The 26,599-nt window shown below is 35.7% G+C and overlaps 1 protein-coding gene across 2 annotated transcripts in view; it reads right to left on the reverse strand.

Moving 5' to 3' along the window:
* Positions 1-26,599, reverse strand: part of LOC117419886 (semaphorin-3A-like) — a 163,574-nt gene that overhangs the window by 119,400 nt on the left and 17,575 nt on the right. The window contains exon 3 of one of the 2 annotated variants that reach the window (XM_058985885.1): positions 25,380-25,478. The exons of the other annotated variant lie outside the window; for it this stretch is intronic. The gene's annotated coding sequence lies outside the window, so the exon portion shown is untranslated. The remainder of the gene's footprint in view (positions 1-25,379; positions 25,479-26,599) is intronic. 2 annotated transcript variants of the gene reach the window in all.

A 26,599-nucleotide genomic window follows, 5' to 3' on the forward strand; every position in this document is an offset into this window, starting at 1 on the left:
GCATTTGAAGTGTGAGACAAGATTTGAATTGTTAAGTTATAAAAGCAAGGTTCATTTTATCCAGGCCTGGCTGTCTCCACAGCTCTGTGCAGCCGGGAGATGGCCACCCGCCGTTGCTCTCCAGATTCTAGTGATTACTGTCGCCTGCTATTTCTGGAGGGAGACTATAATTAAACTAGGAACAGCCTGTCAAAAAGCAGAGGGAAAAAAGTGTTGTTTTTAACAACAGGTCCTTTCTCCCAAGCCAATTAGAGTAATTACCCATGATGTTGTAGAGGTTTAGGTTGTTCAACATTAAAAACCCAGACTGTTTCATTTTATAAATGTATGTCTGACATGTCAGTAATATTCAACATTAAAAACACAGGCCATTTCATTTTATGAATGTATATGTGTCTGTTATGCCATCAGTTCTGTTCGATTCTTTGCCATTTTTATCTTTGCAACATCTTTTTTTTTTTTAAATAAGTAAAACCAAAGTGATATTAGATTAATATTGAAATGCAGATTGTGAAGGTTGCCGAAGATTTCCAAAAGTTACAGGGACCGTGGTAATAACAACGTTCCTAGCTGTCAGAAAATCATCTCAGCTATGTTTTTTTTTCTTTATCACTAGACACTGTCTAAATCAAGTAAGTGATGGTGTACTTTCAAACTTTTTAGCAGACAGATGCATTTAAAAGGGAAGCCCAAAGGTGATATGCCAAAGGCAAAATATCTCTTCCACTATTGACACTGACAAAATCTGATTGAATCAAACCATGTCAAACAGAAATTTAAAAAATAGATATCTTTCTTAACAATTGTTATCTTTATGGTAAATTAGACAAGGTAGTTGTACTGGAGGTTTGTGGGTTCAAACCCTGGGCCAGATGGAAAACGACGTACCTTAGTCTTAAAGGACGGGGTTATAGGGTTTCATTGCTTTATAATTTGCATTTCTTTCATTTTTCATTTCATTTTTCATTTCAGCTCTTTTAGGTTTTTAACATATATGATTGTGTGTGTATATGTATATATATATATATATATATATATATATATATATATATATATATATATATATATATATATATATATTGGTGCTATACTCCCTTAAAGGTGCATATAAATTATCAGTATGTACTGCAGAACCCTGCCTGCATGTGTAGCACAACAGGCATTTGTTTCATGTGCTGAACATAATTACATTTGGCTTGGAATTGATACGTAATATCTCCTGAGCTGCGGCTACTGTAATTATCTATTCATGCATGAGATGCCTCTTTGTGAAATATCGATTCCAGCTGTGAAAGGGTTTGACACCCAATTCCAAGCTGATAAATGATGGAGCAAAACTGAAACAGCTTTTTTATATATATATTTTTTTATTTTAGGGTGGTCTACAAAATAATTTATTTAATAGGTTTATTTAAATGGATAGGATTTTCAAAAGGTCATGAATGATAACTCCAGTGTTAATCAACAAATTGGTATGTAGCATTGATTTGGGCTAGCCCAATAGTGTGAACACTATTAAAATGGGCTATGTGAAACCCTCCACTCAGTGGAGAGGAAAACCCCCCTCTATTAGGAGGAAACCTCTGCTGGTCCTGGCGGAAAGGGTGCCCCCACTCCGGGGATACTATCAATTGATTGGTGTGCTGCTGAAATGTCTAAAGGAAGAGAACGAATGTAGGAGTGGACTGCTGCTGATGACCAGTGACCCATAGTCTTTATAAGGTGATGACTGACATTGGCTTTTTCTGCTGATGAGGCTGCGCCGATCCTAAATGAGTGTGGGGTACAGAACTGCGGAGAGAGACTTGCTCTGGAGATAAGAGAAGAAAGGTAAGTTGAGAACCAGTGTCTTATAATGACATTACGGGGACAATCGATAAACAGGGAGTGTAACGGACTGAAGGGTTACTTTTTATTTGACTGATAGGAACCTGGACAAGGAAGAGTAAGGGCAGAGATGGGATCTATCTTGGATAATTGAATAAATTCTCCTTGATGAAGCTGGTCGGTCTTGGTTGAGCGAAGGAACAGAATAAAATGATTATCGGGAATTACTGTAAGATCACAAGAACGAATACCTATGGCTGGGAAACTGGATAGGGAATTCCGTTTTTTTGCTGTTGAGGAAAGGGCGAGAAGGCGAGAAATAAAAGTCCTGCCTAGGGGAATGATACGGATTGCATAGTTGAAATGGCCCAGTAGAGATAGAAGGTTGTGCTTAGAGATTGGTTTTGATGCTGGAAATTTATTGATGAGATGGCAGATGCAGGCTATTTTATCAGAAGGAAGGCTGGCTTCGAATGTAACTGTATCTAAAGTGATTCCAAGAAACTTGAGTTGGGAAACTAGACCAATAGTTTTATATTCTGAAAGGGGGACTCCTAGAGAGGAAAATAGGGTTTGAAGGCTGGAAATTGCTTCAGCTGGAGGGTCTGAGGGGTGGGGGGGGGATATAAGGAGAAAATCATCAAGGAGTTGGAGCAGGAAGGGCACCCAATATGAGTTAAGAAGGATCCAGTAGAGTGCTTCGGAGAGAATCGAAAACTTTTGGGCTGCTGCAGCATCCGAAGAGATGTCGAAGAGAGGGGTGAATAGGCATAACTTTGAATGCATCAGATATGTCGGCTTTTGCAAGCCAAGCGCCATGATGTGCTATTTTAATGAATTTGATGGCATCTAAAACTGTAATGTAATGAACGTAGAATTGCTCCAGGGGAATTAGAGTGTTTATACTGCTTGTAGAGCTGCCTCTTGGGGATGAAAGGTAAAAAATTAAGCGCTTTTTTTTCCGGAGCTTTTCTGGGTGGCAATTCCAATGGGGTTGATTCTGAAGGAAAGGAAGGGTGTAGAGAAGGGGATGTTGTATAAACCTATAGAAAATCCATACTGGAGGCCATTGATAAGATAGGAGACAAATTGCTTTTCGGGATGCTGCTGGAGTGCATTGGCGAGGGCTGGGATAAAGATGGGGGTGAAAACTAACAATAATTTTGATTGTCATTTGGGGATGACTGGACAAATGGACTTTGAGTGTGCGTCCCCGCAGTAGCTACACATGTGGAGGAATCTGCATTGAGGGCGAGTACTAGAAGAATTGTTGAAATTGTTGCAAATTTGTTTGGATCCGGAGAAATTGACGGGGCGGCCTAAACATCTTTTGAATGGGATCTGCTGATGGGGAGAAGAGAGTGCAATCTTTGAATCTGGGAGGAGTAGCTGGAGGTCTGAAGGATTATTATTATTATTTGTTTATTTAGCAGACTCCTTTATCCAAGGCGACTTACAGAGACTATGGTGCGTGAACTATGCATCAGCTGCAGAGTCACTTACAATTACGTCTCACCCAAAAGACGGAGCACAAGGAGGTTAAGTGACTTGCTCAGGGTCACACAATGAGTCAGTGGCTGAGGTGGGATTTGAACCGGGGACATCCTGGTTACAAGCCCTTTTCTTTAACCACTGGATCACACAACCTGTGAAACTGCTGTTTTTGGGCACAGAGCTGTTTAGTGAGCGGTAGAGGCGTATACTCTGCATGCATTGGCCCGAAGGCCACTGAAAATACAATTAAAGAGCTCATTGTCTGGGGAAGACCAATCAATAATAATAGTATCTGAAGAAAGAATTGCTCCTGCTTTGGCTGAAAATGCTTTGTGATATTCGAAGAACATGATTCCCCCATATCTCATGGATAACTCTACAGTGTAATAGAGATAGTGATCTAATTCAGAACGGCGATGGGGATAGGCAGAGCAGAGGATGTCCCGGAAGATAGAGAAGGTGAGAACAAACTCACCGACAGAAAGATTTTTAAAAAGCGGGGATCACAGGATTTCAATGTGACTGATAAATCTCCACAATCAACAACTCTATGATCGATGAATTCTGATGAGGAGAAGCTGAAGCAAGGTTGAATTCTGGAATATTAATGATTGAAATTGAAGCAGGGGTTGGCTGGGTTGCTATGGCAGGGGGGGGGGGCAGAGACTGCAATGCTTGAAGAAGACGGAGGGACGGATGCAGAAAAAGGTGCAGCAGCAGCTGATGTTCCTCCTGAAGCAAATCAGCCATCTATGCCGTCCAGACGGGTGTTAATGGCTGACAAAGCATCTGCAAAAGGTTGCATAGATTGTTTAACGTCCTCAAAACTTATTCTCTGTAGTTCAGACATGGCTACTTTGGCTGCTGGCAGCTGCTGATCCGACTCTGAGGCTTCAGGCGGAGCTGGAGTGATGACGTGAGGTGGGGCTGGCGCTGTGGAGCGAGACTGGGCAGAGCGGGGTGGAAAAACAGGCTTGGCTGAGCAAATAAAAAAGGTCAATTCTACTAGATGGTGGTGGAATATGGATTATATATATATATATATATATATATATATATATATATATATATATATACTGTATATATATACTGTATATATATACTGTATATATATATATATATATATATATATATATATATATATAATTTTCTCTATACACAAAAATAACGCAAGAGAAAGAACATAGATTGTGACGTGGCTTAAATAGGCAGATAGCTTTGATAGGCAGGAGAAAATAGGAGAGGCGGAGCCCTAGTTCCCGCTCCCTGAACCCTACTTTAAAGTATACATAAATATAAAGCCAGTAAACTTTAACAGACCAGTCAACTTAGACCTTGTTTTATTACTATTACAATAGTTCAAATGTGTAAGTGAACACTCCTGAGTAAATTACGAATCTAATCTCAGGAGCTGCTTGCTCAGTAGACAGGATTACTTTTAGGTCAAAGGGTTAGAAGTTTGAATCCTGCCTTAAGGGATATAACCAAGATGTTTCCCAAACTAAACCCTTATCTATTAAATGTGAAACTGAAGATCCACTGGGTCAGTGTGGTTTAAGGGGTCCCTGTTGTTGAACAAGATGGTTGAACATATCTGATTTTCCACAAGCGCTCATTATCAATATAATTATGATCACCTGCATTATAAAAGCAAACAGTTTTACCAGTTAATATTCGGTGTTTTTAAGTGGAAAAGAAATCATGCCATATTGTATCATACATCTTGGATATATAGTGTTTTTTCTGCCTTTTCTGAATTACAAAAGGGTGCACATCTAACAAGTAATAGCATTACAAGAACTGATTAGATTTCTGGGAAATCACTCAGTTGTCTCTCCAAATAGTTTAGAAGTGGCAGACGTTGAGCTGTCAAAAGGATCTGTGTTCATAAAGTTGACAGTCAGGTAAAAGCAACAAATAAAATGCAGAGTGACCACAAACGGAAGCCTCTCCTTATTCACTGCCATACAAATGGAAACCAGTGATTGTTATGATCCGGCTGCCACAATACACTGTACAGAGCTGCCCTCAGAAAACCTGCCTATATGAAGGGTGCACAGAGTGTAAAACTGAAAAGAAGTGCCTGTGGATGTTGTGGTTGGACAAATCACAATTTACATTGTTTATGGAGGAGGGTCAATGAAAATAAACTGGTATGGTTCTCTAGTGGCCTTGTCCATCCCTTAACTTTAATACAATCAAGCTTCTGTGGGATCATTTGGACAGACTACCATCACATAAAGCTGTGATTAGCTTTAGAAGAGGAGTGGTAGATCATTGGAGAACTGTTGCAAACAATCCAATGCACTAAAGGGCTATGTTTACATACACAAGTAGGATGTTCATAATTAAGTTACAGCAACAAGAATATTTCATGTTTAGTGAAAAAAAGAAACCTTAGAAATTGAACTTCTTAAATGCTCCACCTACACATGCATTCAGTCTTTAGTAGATCTTCCATGGCCAGACGTGGTGGTCATGAAATGTGGCGGAAGTTATGGTTACAGTTTTTTAAAAGGTTCCGTTTGTCATTGACAGAAAATATCAACATCATGTTTAGAAGGACTATTTGTCTCAAAACGTCCTGTACATCTGAGAGTCATTATCCGATGGGCTCAGCTTTCTCCCAAATATGAAAACAATTTGAAACAATAATCCATTTTAGCGATGCAAGATGTTCATTGTTCCAATGTTTGGAACCTGGAAACGACCCACAATGGAGTTGGCTAAGAACACATGACTCTGCATGAGGGGCTACATCGATTATTTGGCAGAAAAATCTAATGTCTGGAAGCCATTAGACATTCAGACCTTAATTTGATTAGAAGCAAAGGTGAATGTAAGTTCTGTTGCGTGTGAATAGTGATAAATATCCTTGCTTACTCACAGTGCAATATGTGATATATAAATAGAACCACAGCTTGTTTAAATCACTTCTGTGTAATGTTTCATCTAGTATATTTTCAACTAAAAGCAATGACATTGCAAACAGTTCTAAACAGTTGAGTAATTTTTTATACTATCAGCATTCATCTAAAAAGCAAGATGATTTGTTTTGTTTGTTTTTTACGGTGAGTGGTCCTCACATATAGTTTTTATTTTTTCAGAGTACAAAGCATCATTGTAATGTGCTCTGTGATTTTAGTCCAGGTGTGATAATATCTCAAAGGCTTTTTAGGACACAATGAGGGGTGGTGGATTTTCAAAAAACAGTGTTATTGTATCAAACTTGCGGTACAGTAACAAAGTCTTTAGTAGCAAGTGATTTTCAAACTAAATTTGTTAATAAAATCAATCCATTAATGCTTTGATATTGAATCGATGAAGTTGTTAATGAATGCATTTCTTGTTGAAAAGCTTAATGGTCATAGGTCACGTACATCATTTCCTGTCTCAATGACTAGATAAGGGGAACTTGTTAATCAAAATGCATTTTAACGAGATCAAGAAAAATTAATGGCAGCATAATTTGCTGTTATGGAAACTACTAGCGTACAGAGTGACGGCTCTCCCACCAGTGAACAGCAGCAAAATGGAAATAAAAAATAATGGGAATAACTATGTTGTGTATAATTTGTAAACTTAATTTAAAATTGTGTATATAAAATGCTGATTTACGATTATCTGCCATGTGGGTAAAAATTGGACAGCACGGATTAAAAAATATATAATTAAAAATAACTTAAACCCCACTAGTCATTTACCATCATTCAGGAGTATATTTTGCCACAGCTTACTATATACAACTCTTTTTAATGTGCATTTTGCAATCTTTTTTTGGTTAAAAAGAAAATAAATATCATAAGCCATCTATGTAGACTTATTTGGAATTTATTTTCTTATGTTGACATCTACTTTTGTATGTATTTTACTCTGTACGATTGTAGGCTATAAATAAATACATTTGAAGTGCCATTTGTGTTTGTAGTTGTTAGTTATTATACATGTATACCATGTATGTAACACTTATTATATATTTATTAAGCTTTTAAAATTACGATAGAACTCCCAAACCCAATACACAATTTGTTTATAATTAATTGTTCGGTGAATTCCTCTAATCATGCATTTTCTCTTGTACTCTTTGCTCTTTTCCAACGGCAAATTAACTCCTGATAAATTATGACAATTAACACAGATTTCCTTTTAAATTCCCACACAAACAAAATAAATAGTCGCAAGAAGCACTGCTCGTTAAGATAGTAACGTTATTTCGGAAATCAACATTATTTCGGAAATCACTTTAGCACGATTATTTAATAATAAAATAGGCATAACGACCGCTTGAAAATACCAAAATCAATACTACATACCGATTTACGCTGGAGTTCTCATTTACGACCTTTTGAAAATCCTACCCATGAGGCTTTTTTTTTAGATGTCATTTAAACATTAGCAAAATTCAACTTGCACACAGTTTTAAATTGATAGTTTCTTAACTTTAAAAAAAAAAAAAAAAACATTATAAAGTGTTTGAAATACTCCTTAAAATAGGACTAATAGGAACATATGCATAACATTTTTGTCTTTGTGATCTAGGCATCTATTCAGTTTAAACAAAGTCAGGCATATTATTCTACTTGATACACATGCTTAATTTAAAGAGGTAAACACAATATAGTAGGCCTGTATTTAAAAACAGTGGTGTTCTGATTTCCACGCTTACAATAATAAACCCTGTGTCAATACTGTACTTTCATGGTTTACTGTATACAAACTCCTAATGGAGACATCATGACTTCTTTAAGAATCTGGAAACATGAAACCTTAACTGATGTGATCTCTTTTAGCCTCAGGTCTTTAGAGGTTTATTTCCACAGAACAGAAAGGTACCAGTACAGATGAATGTACATCCACAGATTATTTTCTTTATACAGTACATTGTCTCTTTTGTTAAATCCATTTTAAACAAATCTGAATGTGATTCGACAAAGTTAATTGACTATCCCTTTGTCCCTTCAGTCCTTGAAAAGTACGTATTGTGTGTTCTGAGAGGCAGGATATCCTGTGAAAATGAGGGTTAAGAGAGAGGAAGAAAAAGCATATGCTTCCTACTAGCAGGTCAGATGTGTTGGTTTGGAAGCAAGGTAAAGGGGATTATATTTCTGTATTTTCCTTCCTGAAAGTGGTGAAAGAATACAAGATTTTGTAAACAAGGAAAACAAAACAATGGAGCATCGAATGAGATCATGATCTAGGAAGATAAAAAAATAATAATTACTTCTGCCACCGAAAACATACATGTAAAATTATTTGTTTGGATAAATTTTGCAGTTAGTTCTATTGCACAAATGCACATGCCCAAATGTGACTTCTGGATTTATTCTTTGTGCCTGCCTCAGGGTTTTAGCACAGCTTTTGTAGCATGACCTCATTGAAATGTTACTTTAGTGTTTTTGAACAGAGAGCACAGGTGTTTGCAATAACAAAAATACATGGTTTGTAAATATCAGTAATACTTTGAAATAATGCTTTTTTATTATTATTATCGCATGGCAATCCATAATCTTGTTGCCTGAACTTTGAACCTTGAGAAAATGTGTTGATAGTAGGGCTGTGTTCTGAGTTGCCTTCTCTATTCAGGAATTCCAAGGTAGTTCAATAAATTATCAAAGGGCTTGCTCAAATCCAAAGAATACTTGGAATCTCAGTTCACAACATTCACTTTGGGTGCTTTGTTCAAAGAGAAATTTTACATGTTACAGAAGAAGACCTGCACTCACTTCACATCTTTTGTTCATTTTAATTTTTTTTTTTTTTTTAAATGTCAGACACACAGACCCGCAAGCACAAATGCATTTAAAAAAAGAAGATGTGAGTGCTGGTCTTCTTCTGTAACACCAAGGTAGTTCCAATAAACACATCTAAAGTGCACAAGGTATAGAATATGTTGCAGCACTAATAGCAAGGAGAATGCAAGCAACTTAGAAATCAGATATCGTTTCTAAACATGCAAAGCCCTCAGAAAGGGCATAAGGAACACAGGGTATGATTTCTAGATGTAATCTGAATCAGAGTGGTACAAGTAACATTACACTTGGATGTAGAAGAGACCTTGGCTAAGCATTGTGAAAAAGTTTCTTTTGCACCTTGCAGTGTAATGACTTTCACCACCTCATGAAATCAGTTGACGTGAGAACCATTTGGCTTCTGTCTGTTGGGCATATACTGACAACCCTTGGACAAGCTTTAGTCAACTGAGTATATAATGCTGCTATTGATTTTGAACTACTCTCCTTTTTTCGATAATGAAGAATGATCCCTGATTCATATTCATTTGCAATCAGATTTTTAATCAATCGCAGTGGCATCACAAACAGTATGCAGGACAGGTATTGCTGCTGACCACACTGCTGAGAAAGACCCCTGTCCTTAATGTCCATGTCTAGTTTGATCTTTATCGTGTACAGTATTTGTGTTTACAGCCCATAAAACTTTATATACAGCCCCTAGCTAGCACAACTCAACAGTGTTGGCTCTAATCAAAGATGGTACCTGCAAGGAACATTTCGACAACAAATCTTTTCAATGTCTTAATATAACAAGACAAATAAATGTTTGTCTAAATATATTGCTAAATTTCCTTTTTTATTACTGTTGTATAGATTATTTAGGGCAGGGATGGTCAACTGCACATGAGGGACATTCATCATATTTTATATATTTGTTTTATATATATTTCTGATTTTTTATTTGCGGACATGGAATACAACACTATGGATTTTTTTGTCATAATTCATTTGTTCCATTTTCATTGTATAATTGAATAACCAGTGTCTGCAGGATCAATACTTATGGGCTGCATAGCCTATATATTTTGCATGTATTATTTGTAACTCTAAGGCTGTGTAGTTCTAAAGCCAAATTAATGTAATCTATTTACACAACTTACTACCATATTTGCTACAATCAGATTCTGATAACTGGTTGTGGAGCGGCAATTATTTCAGAATGATCACTCAATTACTTTTTACTGATAGAGAAGAAAAAAGTCAAAGTTGGTTGACATATACATGGTGCTATTCAACTTTAACATGACCATCATTAGTCTCAAGGCTGTCTTCCATCACTAAAAACAGTATTAAGAATTTCCACTTGGACACACAACACTCCTAGATACATGACTATAGGGACAAAATCTTTACACGGTTCTAATTTATAGGCATTGTAAAATACAGCCACTGGTGTCAATAGGCAAAAAAAAAAAAAAAGCACTCCCATTAAGGGAAATGAAACCCAAGTGGTAAAACAATTTGCATGTTGTGCTGGAAAACATTATGCAGAGAACAAACAGAGTCGTTAGCACTGGCTGGAAAACACAGCAGGGATGCAACTGGAGGGCTTGATCTCAAGACAGATATCTGACCTATGCAGCCTGGACAAGTGATGCATTGGAGGTAACACAACTGGTAAAGGAATCACCATCTTACAACTTTTATAGCTCACAGATAACCTATATCTCACTTAGGTGTTCCACTTAAGTCGGATTAGCCTAATGAATCTAGCAGTGTTTACACTTACTGTAGAAGAGACCTTGGCCAAATGTTGTGAAAAAGTTTCCTTTGCACTCTGCAGTGTAATGACTTGTTTTTTACCACCTTGTGAAATCAGTTGCGGTGAAGACCTTGAACATTTGGCTTCTGTCAACTCGGCAAATCTGGATGATACTGACAACTCTAGGCACAAGCCAGTTGTATATACAATGCTGCCATTTGATTTTTATCAATCGCAGTGGCATCACAAACAGTATGCTGGACAGATTTTGCTGCTGACCGCACTGCTAAGAAAGACCCCTGTTATTAATGCCCATGTCTAGTTTGATGTTTGTCGTGTACTTGTGTTTGCTTATTATTTTTCATCTTGTTGAAAACATCAAGATGAAAGTAAACCACCAAAATGTTCATTCTAGAAAATCAGCAGGTTTAACAACAGTGTGAAGAAAATGAATTTTCCAATAAAATTAAAAAAAAAACAAGATAAACAATTTTGCAAGTAGTAAAGCACATGTTTTCTGGTTACAGAATGATAGTAATTGTTCAGCATCACTGAAATATATCAGTTAGAATGGCTGTTCATAATGATGTTGAGAAGAAGTATAAACATGTGAAATGGATAAGAAGGAGCATTCCAAAAGCCTTAGAGGTAACACAAGAGCTTATAAATACCAAAGGACTTTCTTACTGAGGTGCTAAAAACCAGTATCAAGGAAAGCAAATGCTTGATAATGAAACATGAAAGAAGAAACCATTTAATTCTCACGACTAATAAAACCCATTAACATCCAATGTAGAGTACTGTCACAGAAGTAGAAATAAAAACTACAGCCACAAAACAATGTTTTAAATGTGACATGCACAAGTCAAGGTTGTTTGCATGTCTGTGCAATGTGGCAAGTCAGTGTCATAAGTGATGACTTTGTAGGCACATTCTGGAGGCACCACAATAAAGAACATGATGGGTTCCAATCAGCAGACAGCCATGCAATTGAAGAAGGATCACTGAGAATGTAAATTTGACCCCTCTTCACCCCCAAGGGCAACTGAGAACCCCCAAGACCATTATACAGTATGAAGTACATACACACTAGTTGTAATTTAAGATTCTAACCTAAGATGGGGCGCTACTGAGGAACACAATACCCAGTGAAATGTCTGTTCGATTCAGAGACCTTATGCACATGTACTAAATACTAAAACACCTTGCATTCCTTAACCATTTGCAAAGCAGATCTCCAGAGCTGACCTTTTGTTTATATAAGCATGAGTGCTGCTGCCAACCTCAAAGAGTTACCACAATCGAAAAGCAATTTCCTGAAGGTAGTCATGAGCTTTTATGTGCTTTCCTAGCTTACCACAAACCATCTGACATGAGGATCATTTAATTTTATTAGAATAATACCTTTTACAAGACCAATGCCAAAAGACATGCTGGGCTGACACAACGTACATTGCATGTATCTTACCAATGACCAACATTTACCAGTTTAATCTAACATGAATACTTAATTTAAATACTGTGGAAATAAAGCAATTTACTAATCTAGTTCACTGCTTACTTATTTTACAAAAATAAACCATTCTGTAGTATATACCAGTACATGTACATACCTAGCCTAAATATTTAACATTTGTTTTAGCAATTGTAATTATTATTTGAAAAGTCAATACAGCATTTTATTTTATAACTTAGTTATACAAGCACTGTACTGTGACATGTTGTACACAATGAGATGAAGGAGATATATTAATTTGTTCTTTTACACATTTTTCTAGCTCTTAGTTTAGTTATTAAGAGACTGTACAATATATTGACAGATAGTTACTGTAAAAATATATGCATTGCATTGAATCCTACAAAGAGCACACATTAGTACAGAGCATGAGACACATTTTCATGAATGGGAATATTTTTGTTGTTGTATCAAAACACTATGTTTTGCATTGCCTTAGAATAGATAATGTAGGAATATTTATTGAGGAAATTATTATGCTTCACCACAAATTTTATCCAGTGTAGATCATACACATTCCTCCATTTGAAAAATAAATTGAAGGGTTATATCTTGGATTTTTTTTAATGTAAATGTTTAACATAAAAGTTAAATACATAACTAATGGCTGACTAAAGAAATACAACTTTATCAAATAATGAGAATAGTGACTGACTAAAGAATTGCCCTTTTTTGTGGTCTTATCATAATTTTGTCAATGCAGATATTCTGAATCACTATATATTTTCTCCCAAACTGTTAAAAACATTTCTACTTTAAGAGACTATCAAACCTCGACTTTTCAGTGACCTGAGTCCATCAGCAGGGCTCAGATGCAGAATCATGGCAGGTTCCCCAAATAGTTCATCCATAACCATAAACACTAAGATATATAGAAATAATCAAATTCTTTAACATACATTTTGACTAGACGTCTTTGTCAGTGTTGATGGACAAAGACCACTGAAACTAATGCAAATTAATTGAACTAGTTTCTATTAGTATTTCCACATTCCTCAAATTGTAGCTGCATACTCTACATGCAGGTTGGTGGGCATGCGGTCATTGTCTCCTGAGCATGTACTGTTTAATAAAGCAGCTACATCTTGTCAGATCACTCTCCAATGCAGGACCAAACACTAAGATGAAAGCAACCTCCAACTCAGAGGTGGGTTATAGAGTGTATGCTTCTTAAAGGTACAGCAGCATTTTGATTTAGTAATTGGACTCCAGGCTGTTTCATTCCTGGGTTACATTCTCCCCAGCAGCACAGTTGTATTTCTAACATATCTATCAGAATGAAGATTTTAAAAGTGTACTGTAAATTAAGTTTAATAATAGTATTGTTATTATTTTAACATATGTCATGATAACAGAAATACCACCCTATTCATAAGGCCTTGAACATATGTACCAACATAGGTAGTGTTTGAACAGGTATTTGATTTTATAAGCTCACTTCAATCAATCTCTACTGATTAGCTGAACAATCAGTATAATTTCAGGTTCACATGCAAGTTAAGTATCGCCAGACAAAAAGAGTGTCAAATGTAGCACCCACTGTACCAGGAACGTTAGAAGAGTTTTGACTAAATTGTTATATTTGACAAGTTAGGAGAGCCCTCATTAAACTATGTTATACATGTTTATAGATGGTATACAATTTAGCCTGATCAGCAACTATACATATTACACCATGAGTCTGTTGTTCAAGTTATGTATAGTTCATTACATAAGCAATCATTTAAAACCTGATTGTGCTTATAGAATCATGGCATGTTCTCTAACATGCTTTGTTTAATACCTTGAAGTGGCATTCACCATATATTTTTCTTTTTAAATCGGACTGTGTGCCCCTAACAGTTAAACATTTGCATCAAGATTACGATTCTAAAATAGTTTTGTCCTTCAGAGTCAGACTAATTCAATTCATATTGCCTTACAGCGATCTTAAAAATCTCTATAAAAAAAACAAGTAGGCCTACTGTACTGATTAAGCTATTTTTGACTTTCCCGAACTCTTGTATATTTTAGTTCAGTGCTGGGCAGATTCACATTTATACTCCATGTAACACTGTCCAGATTTCCAGTAAAAAAAATAATAAATAAATAATAAAACTGTGAACAAAGCCCTAATAGTCCGGCCTTGGACTCATGCTTTAGAGAGTACTGGTGAAAACAATTTCCTTAGTTTGGGTATTTAAATAGTTCTCCATGGAGTTCTGCAAAAAACTTCATACCTAACTTCAATCAATATAAAACATATGGAACTGGAACGTATTTCCTGTTATGGAGGTGGCCAGAATTGTAAAGGAAACAATTGTAAAGGAAACAAACACATCAAAGAAACAGATTACATCATCACATCACCAATTATACCCTTAGCCACGCCCCCTGCGATAGCTAGTCCAGTTACGTCTCCTCCAATCCATGACTGACACATCGCATACCGCTTTAGGGCGATTACTTTGGGCATTGTGACTCCGCCCCCTTCCTGGCCGGCTGGCTTCCGACTGACCCTGGAATGAACTGCCAGACCAACCAGTACGAGGCACTCTGTTCCTGTGAAACAGCGCCCTCACAGATTGGGAGGGAGATTGTTGACAAGGATTAATTCATTATCTGTCACAAGATGCTATAGCTGTGTTTATGCTGTGATCTTTAGAAAAACATCACATAATCCCCCTGATTACCTGAACTTCCTGTATTCAATAGGTGGGTGAGCAGTTTCATTAGTCCTAGCTCTGATGTCATCACAGAGATCAAATGTTGTAATCTTGCAATTACTGGAAGCAATTCAAGAAATATACTAGGATAGTTAAAATATATATATATATATATATATATATATATATATATATATATATATATATATATATATATATATATATATATATATATAGTGCAAAACTACAGACACTACCACAAAACCGTATTAAGTTTTAAAATTATAGGTCCCGGAGCATAGCCTTAACATTTGTTTTAAAAAAATGATTTAAAGAATTATTCAATTTCAATATGAACTGAGAAGAAACCAATGCTTACTGTTATATATAGTGCTGGAGTTTCCTCAATATGTAGTCCAGAACCATATAAAACATTGGTGTTATGATAACTTCCTCTGGGTGTTATTTTATACTACATACTAAGCAGGTAAATGTAATAGATTTAAATAACAGATGTAGAACTTCCTGTGCATATATTGCTACCTTAACATTTGTTTTGGGAAAAAAGCAGTAGGAAGTCATCCTGCTATACCAGTACTTGTTTATTACAGTCATATGTTATATTTCTCTGATTTATATTCATGCGTAAAAGGAAAGTTTTAATAATTAAAAAGGTATTTTTCAGTAGGCTACATTCTTTCCTTCGGTATGTTGTTACTTGTGTCTTTATGGTAATCTCTCTCCCACGCAGCAGTGACTTCCAGTGTGACAAAAAAGACCTGTACTTGGCTACATCCATCCATGCGGATATGTTTAACAGATTAAATACTCTAATTGCATCTCATTAACACTACATTGGTATTTATAATGATGTAAGCCTAAAGCATTTTTTAATGAGGGGATTTGTATTTTGTTACGAAGAATAACTACCACAGACATTGTAATTTAATGTAAAATCTCTTTTAAGGGGTGGAAATAAATGCAGATTGGAATGAAGATTTGGTGCTGGGCCACCGAAGGCTAGTCAAGAACCACTGACTTAGCATAAAATGAAGATCTTTATACTAACTACTTTAAATACACTATGCGATTAGATTAGCATATTTGTTATGAAAAGAAAACAAGTAACATTTGTACTTAGCATGTATTCTGTGTAAGCTGCCATATCCTTGTTATTTCTGTCAGCAGTTCTTTTTCCTTATTCATCAAGTTTTTTTATGTAGATTGTTCAGCACACATTGATTGATCATATTCAAACTCTGGATAAGCATCTATTGAATCCATTGTGTCCATTCAATTCTAGTAATCCTGGCTAAAATGCATTGTGGATATTTAGGATAAGGTGCCAATAGCAACTAATAAGTTGAGAGCTGAATTTTCCTGTGATCTACCCCAGTAGGATGAACCTTGTACCGCTAAACAAACCAGAATATATTCCAATCTAGTTTAGCTCTAAACATGGCAAGTGTTGCTGCTACCAATATATCTTTTCACTTAAAATGATTAGCATATTCATAGTATTGATTACATGTACATTTGTGGAGATCTAAAGGGTCTATACCACTGTCATTTCCCATTGTGCTTGCATTCCCCTACCCATCTGATAAGAGTGGAATTGATGATTTCATGTTTGTTTTGAAGGTGCACTCAAGCACGGACATTTCCTGGGGGCTTACACTAGAAGTTAACAGCTACTAGTGTGTTTCAATCTTCTTCAGATACTTGTCATGTCTCTGTAGTTAATGTATGGCTCTATTGTTACCTTGTGGCTGTGTTTTACAGCAAACATTGTAAATCCAAAGGGTGTTCGTAAAAGGTGACAAAAGAAAGCACACAAACCACTGACAATCCCCTGTCCACCTCTCGCCTCTGTTACTTCTGTTGACCAAGTTTTAAAATAAAACACAGATTATTTGTTAAGTAATACTGAATTAAACATGTTTATTGTGAAATAATCAAATGTGAATAATCACATGTATAGTACATTATTTTTTCATTTGCCTAATATGTTATAGTTTATACTGAGACACACCACTTACAACAGTTAACTCTTCTTGTAAAATTTTTTTTTTTTCTGTAATTTCATTGTACTCCTTATTAAAAAATTAAACTTATCAATACAGTATTTTACAAAAAAAAAAAAGACAAATTCACAAAACTGGCATTTGATGTCAAATAATACCCCAGCAATAAGGGAAGTTTTTGGCTTATCAGTCAAACTAGATGAAAATTACTTCAATTTGTAGCTTGTATGCCTTTACATCACAGAATACTATTTGAGTCCAGAAAACCACATAGCAGAGCAATTGAAAGAATGTGACCCCATGAGCCCCCATGTCAGCAGCGGTACTTCTGAATACAATTAATTCTTATGAGGCCCAACGACACCCCCAGGGCAGTTTTATCTGCCCCTCCAAAGGTTGAGACTGTTGCTTGGGTTTCAGGTCATTCTAAAGGGTCAATAGGATTTGAAATTGCACACAAACATACATACTAGTGAACATACTGTACGTTATTTGTTAGGTCATGTACACAACCAAGGCCATAGAAAATGATGTGCTTTATTACAGGTAATTTATTTATTAAACAAAAAAGAAAACTATATAAATGATTTCAATGTGTGTCTTCTGATCTAAATATCACTGTGAATGAATTCAAATTATTTTATATCAGTTTTAAAAAGGCCATTACATGCAATAGTTAACAAACACAACCCCATATATCCTTTTGCCTGACTTAACAGTAGGGTGACCACCCGTTCCTAATTGGATGGGACAGTCCCTAAATGTAAAGATCAAGAATTTGTCCCTGTAACAGGATGGCTGGAGTGGTGTGTGGGTGTTTGACGTCAGGTTCAGGAAGCAGCAGTCAAAACAAAAGGTATGGGGCTGAAACAGCCGCAGCCGTATATATATATATATATATATATATATATATATATATATATATATATATATATATATATATATTAAATAATAAAACAAAAGATTTAAACAAAACACAAAAAGAAAAGGGCACTCTTACCAAAGTAAAAATAACACAAACAATTATAAATCTTAGTATAAAAACGAATACCTTGTTCGCTGGTTTGGTAGCATTCGCTCTTTACTATCCTTCTCCTTACAACTCTCTAATACTCTCTCCTTAGTCTGAGCCCGGAGTGGGTCTTTTGTACTGTGGCTGGAGCCTTAATTATCCATTTGACAGTTACCTTATTAAGACTACAGCCACATTCCCATGGGCTTTACTGGGATGGGGATTCAACCCCATCCCCACCAGCTACACTTTACAAGACCGGCTTTTTGCCTGTCTTAAACAATAAACAGCAATGTCAGACAGCTTTCCTCCGTCCGCATACTAATACAATATACAATAATAATAATAATAATAATAATAATAATAATAATAATAATAATAATAATAATAATAATAATAATAAATACAAATTAAATACATACATAATAACCCCAAGGGGAGGACACCCCGTCACAGTCCCGGATTCTAGACACAGAAAAAATGACAGGTGTCTCGTTTTTGCATTTTGAAAAAGTGGTCACCCTACCTAACAGTGAATTCTGTCATAGAAAAGTAAGGAAATCCTGCATCACTTTATCTATTTCTGTTTCAAAATCCTTTGAAGGCTGTAGCAAGTCTGTTCTTTTAACATTATTTAAACTCTCTTGTGTATAATTACCAAGCAGACACACTTAACACATTGGAGTCCATTAAGAAACCAAACAATTGAAGGTTCTGATGTATATAGAAAATTGGTTTGTGTGTGCATTGAGGTGCATATTTCTGTGTGTCTGGTGAGGTATTGACCTCCTATTTTTTTGTAATTACTTAATTGTTCGATGACCAAAATGCAAGTATTATGGAGTAGACAAGTTGGGTGTACATTTTGATACCCTCTCTCCCTTTTATTGAAATACAGTACTTTACATTAATAGAAAGACTGCTGTACTTTTTGTCCTTATTTAAATTACTTGTAGACATCAGGGCAACTGTGATATGAATAGCCCATGTCAACCAGAAGAGAAAATATAGCTGGGTCAGCTTTTACCACAAGTAAATCATAGGAGCATACCAAGTTACTTGGCATTGGATTGTCATTTGCTATTATATTTACACAATAAATAATACAAATACCTGTGTGATGGCACCAGGCAGACAATGCTGTAATATGTAGGTAAAGGTTACAGTGTGTAACAGGAATGGCTTTGTGGGTGACATCAGACCAGAAAATGCAGGACACAGTACTGTGAGTAAATGTGCTGGCAGTGCAGATTTATTATAAAACAAATAGGTGAACCAAACAAAACACTCAAAAACAAAAGGCACGATGGCCAAAATAAACAAACAAAACAGTGAACACAAACCCCAAAACAAGTATCGTGCTGGTCCTTCCTGCACGAGTAGCAATTGTTTTATTCTTTAGATTTATTTCTCCTTCTCTCTCTTCCGTTCTCTCCACACTGAACACCCAACCCTGAGTGTGAGATCTGTGACTCTTTAAATACAGCACATGAACTAATTGTGACTTCCCAGTGCCCACATACAAATTCATTTTACACCACCCGTGCTACATAACCCAAACTATACCAAATAAACAAAAGACACCCAGGGGCAGGGGGTACCCCGTCACACAGTGACAGAAAGGTTGCATGGGACTCTTAAAGATCTGAATCTTTCTAGCGACAGGAAGTTTGATTCAAACATGGCGTGAGTCTACATTGCTGCCTTTCCAATCTAGTCTTGTTGGCAATAGCAGTACAGCAGTTTTTATTCCTGTTGTTTCATTTTGTTGTTTAGAGATCAGACTAAAGTATACCAGCACTTGCAGTAAAGTAAATATATATATATATATATATATATATATATATATATATATATATATATATATATATATATATACTACAATCTGGATGAAGTAACAACTGAATTCCTCCTACTAGACTGAATTCTTATGAAGTAACCATTTACCAATGATACATTGTTATTGGTTATGTTCCTATTAGAATATTCGTGTTAGACGCGAGGTTCAGTATGAATATTACTTCTGGAATGTATCATTAATTATCTTCATATGAATTAAATTTTCATTTCTAATATATATTTTATTATTATTATTATTATTATTATTATTATTATTATTATTATTATTATTATTATTAATAGAACTTACAGTAAATAAAGCGTAAGTATGCTTTAGTACACCAATCGGTTTATCCATGCTCAAAATCTGGCAAGAAAATCAGGTCAGCTTTTTCGACTGTGAACAGAATGAGCTCCTGCAGCTTGCAATCACAGCTTGCACCCACAGCTTGCACCCACCTTGTCCCTGTACACTAAATCATACTTTGGGCAAGTTAAAACTGCAGCGTTCTAGCTTCCTAGTCTAACTGACTGTTTAACAACCTACAATATGTATTGTAACAGCTGTTCAACACAAAGATCGCTTTGCCTGTTCATGCACTACTTAATCGTTTTCTTTTGATGAATATTTTATAAACACCATCACACCATCACAGCATAATAACTCAAATGCATGGAAAGGCAGGTTGTGGATCTCCCAAAAAATCAACCTTAACTTGAATAACCACAAAATAAATACTATTAGGACTGTAGAAGAGCCTTATAAAGTGTTACAGTTTTGAAGAATGTAAATCCATGTGTTTATGTGTACATTGGATCTCAGCAACCTCTCATTAATTCTCCATGCTTTGTTCTCCAAAGCGGAAAAACACATCTGCACAAGCAAACTTCTGTTTATGCAAGGACAGGTTTCTGATCATATAAACAGATTATAACTTTTCTTTTTTAAAACTGTTATTTAGCAGATACAGCAGAAATCATTGACGCTGATATGAATTGTGAAACTGAAATAGACAAGTTAGGCTACAGGCTATCAGATGAACTAATTAAGATAAATAACCAAGAATTTCCATACTAAAAGCTACATTAAATTCAGGATTTTATTTAATGGTAAATCCAGCTGATAGCAATACAAAACTCAATTTTTTTTTTTTAAATCACTTCAGTTTACTTGATTTATTTGTATTTATTTTAACTGGCATATAATATTATTGACATTTTTGGACTGGGACCAAATCAAAACTTTGACAACCCGTTACTCGCACTTAACAAAACTGTATTTAATAGCATTTTCTTTTTATGAGTAGAAGAAATAAGACACACAAAAAAAGAAGACGCTATTAAATACTGTTTTGTTAAGTGCGATTAGTGGGTTGTCAAAGTTTTCATTTGGTCCGGGCCTTAGACATCATCAATATTAATGGAAAGGAAAAAAAAAGGAAGGAAACATCACATTATACAATGTGGTTTCATTGCCTGGTGCATTTACTTTTCCACAAATTAGTATTTTTCTCTGTATAATACTGTATTCTTAACCTGTTTTTCGAAAAGATGTCATGTCATGTTTAAAATATATTCATTAGCAGCTGCCAGCCTCCAAGGTAAAAATGTCAGCAACTCATCAAGACAACATCTAAAGGTTTCAACTTACCGCCATCTATCTCTGTCCCCAGAAGCAATGAAACCATTAAATGGGAAACGCCTAGTAATGACTGTTTTTGTCTTTTGACAAATATTATGTAAAATTCAGGACAAAAAAGTATAAAAATGGCATGGGTCCCAATTTAGCGTAACATATGCATTCCAGTGGCTTAAAATAATAAAAATGTTATCATTGCCAAAGGCTGTTCTGTGTTCTTGAGGCCAGGCAGTACAACAGCCTTGGCTTCAGCAATGGTACTGTAGTACCATCAAAAAACAAAAAAAAAACTTTATTTTGCTGAGAACTGAACCACAAGCTCTCTAACTTGTTTACCCCAAAAATGCAATCTTAAAGTTTTGAAGTGCTATATTCCTTTTATTTTGGAAAAACAGTACAAATATATGAGTTACAGAAAGGTTAGTGTTACTGAACATACTGTAGGGTTTAAAACACAACACATCACTTTCCCTAGCCTCCTGCTATGTGCAGGAAGAGGTGGCTGATATTCCACTTAAATTTGGCCAAGCCTTGTGTGAAGCTGGAGTATTTATAAACCAGACCGATGGCCCCATTGGAAATGGCATCAGAGCGCACTGTCCCGTAGCACGTACAGTGCCTGAGAAATACAGGCGATTGTTTAAGATGAACAACAACTAATCATGGAGGAAATCAGTGCAATCCCTATCTCACTGACAGTAATCGAGAACCCGGAGCTGCAGGCGCACTGCGCTCACAAGTGTAAATGAGTAGGTAATTAATGCAATTCAGCCTTGATTGCAATTGATGTTGACAATACGATCCAGAAGCTCGGCAAAACATGGGAAAGCATGTTTGGGTTTTGCTCTGACTATGCCGCATACATTTCGAAAGCATACAGTGAGATGACCCTAGGTAAGACTTTAGATTTTGTACATGTAAGATCCTTGCCACTTTCCACTATTGCATTACTGTTTAAATTGTTGATGTGTGCCAATTTTTACCTGCTTGTGTTGTGGAATTGAGGGTGGGATTTTTAAACAGTTTTTTTACCTGTTTTGTGGTCCTTAAAATAAGTGCTGATAAATACTGTTTAATTTTGTAAAAAAATAAATGCCAAAAACCAGAAGCCTTAATTATACCTATTAAACATGGAATGGCATTTTAGTACCAGAGCTGCCAAACTTTATTTTTTCATAAAAACAGACATATTGATTTAAACATTAACAAGTTAAAGCTTTGTGTATCTATTATCTTTGCCAAGGTAATGTCTGATTATCAAATGTAACAAGCTATTGTATTAATTGCAATCAAGTAATACAAATAAATTATGTTTAGATTTTATTTAGAATTGTGCCACATTTTAGGGTTACCTTTATATGACTTTCAAATCCATCAGGTATGGTGCAACATGGTGCCGGGGAGGAAGAGAGGTACTTAAAAACAGGGAAGACTCCATTGTGATGGAAGGTTAACATTTTCCCAGTTTGACTGTGACTGGATGGTCACTGATTGAAGACAAATTGAAATGCAGGGGGAGCTACCTATTTGAACCAAAAGTTTGTTTTACATTGGTAACCAACATTTCCTTTCAGTTCAAGTTGGTTTTAATAAACATATGGACTCTAAAAGAGAACATTAAGAATCATATTAAGTTCAGGAATTTGGATGTACTGGACTTCTACTTACTGTGTGAGATAGATCGAGGGAAAAAAAATAGCAAAAAGATTAGAACTCGAATTAAAATTATGATGAGTGTTTAATATTTATCTTGTTTCCAATTAGAAGCCCCTTTCAAAAAAATAAAAAAGTTCCACCCAAAGAAACCACACGTGTCACTACTCTTAAATTCTTAAATGTTTTGTTCATCATTGGTCAATGGAAGGAATGCTTTCAAAGTACACAGTGTTGACAGTTTGGATACATCAGCCTTTTCTCATCTCTAAACAATTGACCATTACCTCTTACAACAGTAATCCAGTATCTTACACATTTCAGCATCTGACGGAAGGTTTAAAAAGTTACAAAATAACATTTTTAAGTGTGTATATGTCAATACACCCACAACTTGAAAAGCTTGCCTCACTTTTCATGACCATCTAAATAGTGTTGACATAAAATAGTAATATGCTTCACCACTTTGGGAATTACCAGGGATTGTGGACACCTCAGCTCTGCCTCAGGACCCATTGCATACCAACGCTGTCCTAAGCCCTTGTAATTCCCTCCGCATCCTGTCTTTATCTTGAGTAGATAATTGGCAGTAAATTGAGGTGTGGATAAGCAAGTGAAATGGCAGATTAACCATTATGGCACCAGATTTTGCCAAAAAAGCTGTTAACTGAGTCCGGAATATACTGTATACACCAAAATATACAACGTAACCTAATACTACAAAGTTAAAATCATAATTCTTGTCAATACTTTTTATGTATATGTATTATGAAAATAATCTGCAACACAGAATTCTTGTAATAGTTGGAAACAAACACTGAACACCCAATTATTTTCGTAGTTTACATTTTTGTAAAGTAATTTGAAAACTTCCAGAAAAATGAATACTGGAGAAGATAGACACTTACCTTAAAGTAGTACAAATCACATTTAACTTGGTATAGATTTATTTTTCCATTTTCACAGGACCTCCTTTTTGAAACCGCTTGGTGTTGTACATATATTTTAATCACTATACTATGTGAGAGATTAACTGTTAGGATTTGTTAATGGGAAATTTACCTTAAAATATATATTTTAGTTGACATTGTTATCCTTCAGGGAGAATGTTTTGAAAATAAATCCTGGTAGGTTTAGTAATTGTTTAATACTGCTTATTATACTGCTTATTAAAAAAAAACAGCTTATCCGAATCCAACATATAGACACTATAGCTTACTGAAGAAGCACAAACCAGTATACATGCATTTAAATAAAGCCAAGCCACTACAGTGCTAATAATTTAGTGTTAGCAAATTGACAGACATTTACCTTAACATAGGACTATACCTTTGCCAGTACGCTGTAACATGGCATAACCAGGTACTAGTTAATGAACTCTTTGACCCAGTCTATTACACTTGCACTCTAAACAAAATGTATCTATTATCTTATTTAATGCATGGCATGAAACGCAACCTAATCCAGTATTGTGTTGCAAAACCTTGTATATATGGTATTAGGAAACTATTTAGTACCATCATTCAACCTGTTTCCAGCTTGACCAGGTTTTAACAGACGGTAGAAACTCGCTGCTATGACAGTGTGTCAGCTGTGAATCAACTTTTAAATATATTCCCTCGAGTAATAGCTTTTTCATTTTGTCTGTAACAGAACACCACAATGAAAGCTCAATTAGTATATATGTGACCATAAATACTGACCAAACACAGAATTAGTTCACAATTATATCTTCAACAAGATAATCCCAGCAATGCTCTCCCTCAAAGCCAGCCAAAAACAGTGTGCTACTACTAAAGCAGCCAGTCCTGTGCCTACCACTGACACATCATCCAATCAGATGAGCTGAAACTAATCTTTCAACAATCAACAGCATAACCTTTGCGGTCCACTATGGGATGGTAGAGACTTCCATAACACGTATCTAATTTGAATATTTTAATATTAATGACAACAGCGAGTCCACATTTTTATTACTTGAAACCTGTATCCACAAGTAAGATAGTGTTTTAGTTTGTAACAAAAACAAAAGGGTCTCAATATCACAAAACAATAGGAACCTTTGGATACTAATGACAACTCTGCTGGAGGTCTTCAAGTTTGGATTCATATTGCTTCATACAAATGACGCTATTTTCTAATACTTAGATTGTTGTCAAAATTCCTACAGTGGATTATATTACAGAAAAGTCAGCACTCTTTTAAAAAAGGTTGGCAGTGAAATAAATGCACCTACTGTCAATAAGAAAGAGACTGTTGTTTCTTGGAATTCTGTTACTTTCCTCCTCTCTGCCAGACATTGTTGATTATCAGGATGACCCCACTGACTTTTCTACTAATATAGACATGAACAGTTGGAAAAAAAAAAAAAGTTTTACTCATTAGAGTCCTATTGCTGATTTCACAGCTCGTTCTGGCAGCATGCTTATGTAGCACATCCACATAACTCCACATGGAACAGCTGCAAAGCAAACAAATAACCCTATCACTACCACACTGCACATGTACTACACATGCCAGTTACACCCCCATACTCAGCTCAATCAAAGTTATGTTTGGCATCTATATGTCATTTTATTAAACAAAAGGTCAATGCACTTACATATTGAGAGTTTACAATCTGTTCTACATATTAAATTCATGGCATTCACAGGACTGGAGTTTAATAGTACTCTTTGGTTAACACTTATAAAAAACTTTTTTTTTTCTTTTAGAAACCATAGCAACTCCACAGAGTTTTGTGAGGTGCATTGTTGTCCACTGAGGCCTATGTAGAGACTTCATTAAATGAGTGACTTGAGGCGTATTTGAACCCAGACTTCCAGAGCTAAGTGCACAACCTACTGAAGCACTTGAATATGGGTATTGCCTAAACAGTACAACTCAGTAGAACAACAGTACAACTAGTAGGGGCAGCAGTGTGGAGTAGTGGTTAGGGCTCTGGACCCTTGACCGGAGGGTTGTGGGTTCAATCCCCAGTGGGGGACACTGCTGTTGTACCCTTGAGCAAGGTACTTTACCTAGATTGCTCCAGTAAAAACCCAACTGTATAAATGGGTAATTGTATGGAAAAATAATGCGATATCTGTATAATGTGAAATAATGTGATATCTTGTGACAATTGTAAGTCGCCCTGGATAAGGGCGTCTGCTAAGAAATAAATAATAATAATAATAATAATAATACAACAGTACAACAAAAATTGTATTCCCTAGCTGATAATTAAAACCTTTGATACACTATGAAAAGTAGGCACAATCTGATGACATTTACCAAAGGTTATGTACAGTGCCTTTTTAGGCACTCTGTAACTTGCTTACAGATTTGATAAATATTTTTTGCAACAGCATCAGGACCTGTTATTGCATGGTGCAGTAATATGTTGATAATGACACAATCAATATCCTGCGATGACACGTCATCAAAAACCAGATGTGGCTCCCGAGTGGAGCATCC

This window comes from Acipenser ruthenus, chromosome 14 (genome assembly GCF_902713425.1).
Source record: "Acipenser ruthenus chromosome 14, fAciRut3.2 maternal haplotype, whole genome shotgun sequence".
Classification (NCBI taxonomy): domain Eukaryota; kingdom Metazoa; phylum Chordata; class Actinopteri; order Acipenseriformes; family Acipenseridae; genus Acipenser; species Acipenser ruthenus.